Below are 2121 nucleotides of genomic sequence, written 5' to 3' on the forward strand. Positions count from 1 at the left end.
AGGGGTAGGGTGATGATGTACCCCCTGCGGCGTGGTCGGTCCGAGCCCAAGGTCGGGCGAGGCAGAGACTCCTCCTGAGGCCGAGGTCGGGGTCGGGCGAGGACGCGATTCTCTCTGAGGTCGAGGTTGAGGCCGAACCCTGGGGTGGGGCGAGACGGAGACCATCTTCCGAGGCTGAGGCGGGGGCCGAGCCCTGTGGTCGGGCAAGGCGGAGACTTCCTCCTGAGGCCGAGGCCCACGGTCGGGCGAGGCGGAGCTTCCTGTTGCGCTTGAGGCTGGACTCAGCTGCTGTCAGCGTCACCCTGGCGGGTGGCACGGCAGTCGGAGAGGGGCGAGCGGCGCTGTTTTCCCGTCAGGTCAGTCAGTGGGAGGGCGAAGTGACTGCGGTCACTTCGACCTTGCCAACTAAGGCACGCGTGTCAGGATAAGGCGCCAGGCGATCCTCGCATTGAATGCGCCTGCGATACGGTCGGTTGGTGGGATGATTTGGTCAAGGTTGCTTCACAACGAAGCCTGCCCGAGCTGGGCTTCGGGCGAGTCGAGGGTGCGTCCGTTGCTGAAGAGGTCCTCGGGCGAGGCGTGAATTTGCCTGGGACTACTGTTCCCGCCCGAGGCTGGGCTTGGGCGAGGTGAGATTGCGTCCCTTGAATAGACGAAGCCTTGACCTGGATTGCGCCCATCAGTCTCTGCAGTTTGCGCTGATGGTGATTACCAGCCGAGTTTAGGAGTGTTGGGGGTACCCCTAATTATGGTACCCGACAATATTGAACAACATTATAATTAATATAATATAAATAAGTACCATTCAATATATCATAAATAAGCATTGTCAAACAACGCATACATAAGTGTACTCTAAATCTAAACTAAAATACAACTGTTTGCACTAATGTTAAGCCTAACTTTATATGAATTCAAGTCTCCACACTTTTGTGGCCACCAAATTTGAATTCCATTCTATGTTTTCCTGTACAACAAATAGGAGAAAACTAGACATAGCAAAAAGCTCCATGCAGCACGTGGATGGTCTCGAAGCTGCCCTTGTGCTTCTCTCTGTTCTTGATCACTCCTACACGCCCGGTGTTCCTCCCGCTGGTCACCATGACCACGTTGTCGATGTCAAACTTGATGAAGTCCATGATCTTGTTGGTCTCCAGATCGATCTTGATGGTGCCATTTCTGCAAACTTTTAGCTGTACAGAAGGGAGATTGTGTTTGGAGTAAAGAACGACCAACCTCACCACATATGGACTCAAAGAATAAATTTAGATCTGCTTGAGTGACCTGCGTGTATTAAAACAGAATCATGACAGAATGAATACCTAGTGGTAGTAGCATGAGTTCAGGTACCAAACCTTCTTGTCAATGTTTGTGCAGTAGATAGTGCTTGCACACATTTCACGTTCATCGTCAGACTGCAGAGCACAGAAAATCGACCAACTTTCTTAGAGACCATATCAGATAGAGCATGAACATTGAGCAATGAACTTAAGACAAGCATGTTAGTTCCGGAAGGTTTGCATACCCTGGGTAGGAATGTTTCGTTGACTGGTGCAATGGCAGTTTTTGACGGCAGAACATTGACAGGATAATATCCAAGCACGGTTCTTGACAGATTCGGAGCAGCCCTTGCACCCTCTGGGACATCGATGTTTTTCACCCGATAAACAGTAGATCCATTACACAGAGTAAGCAAACTGAAACATGGTTGGATATGGATATATTACCCTCATCAGCGAACTCTATGAAAGCAAACCTAAGGACTGAATTTGGGTCCCCACACATGCGACAGTCCACAACCTTCAGAGAGCATATCCAAGATTATGCACAGTTGGATCAAAATCAAATGGGGAACTAAATACATGTAAGAGGGTTTACAATTGTCCCATAAATTTGTACATGTCTGCAATTTATTAATACTGCTGCGAGGTTTTCTTCAGTAACCTGAACAATAGAAGAGAAATTAGCACCAGAACTACATATGATTGTTAGTTAGCAACTCAAACATTATGTGACACTACAATATTGAATAAATAGCACACTACAGAAGCTACCATATAGAATAACAATTAGATAAAAATTGCCCTAATACATTACCCCCAACATTTTCAACTCCGATTG

General features: G+C 47.9%; 1 long non-coding RNA gene across 1 annotated transcript; it reads right to left on the reverse strand.

Moving 5' to 3' along the window:
* Positions 1 to 1171: 1171 nt before the first annotated feature.
* Positions 1172 to 1841, reverse strand: LOC103632337 (uncharacterized). Its single transcript, XR_555838.4, has 3 exons — positions 1526 to 1841; positions 1356 to 1415; positions 1172 to 1284 (listed from the first exon to the last, which is right to left on the reverse strand). It is a non-coding gene; the product is annotated as an uncharacterized lncRNA (long non-coding RNA).
* Positions 1842 to 2121: the final 280 nt, after the last annotated feature.

This window comes from Zea mays, chromosome 7 (assembly GCF_902167145.1).
Source record: "Zea mays cultivar B73 chromosome 7, Zm-B73-REFERENCE-NAM-5.0, whole genome shotgun sequence".
NCBI classification, from domain to species: Eukaryota; Viridiplantae; Streptophyta; class Magnoliopsida; order Poales; family Poaceae; genus Zea; species Zea mays.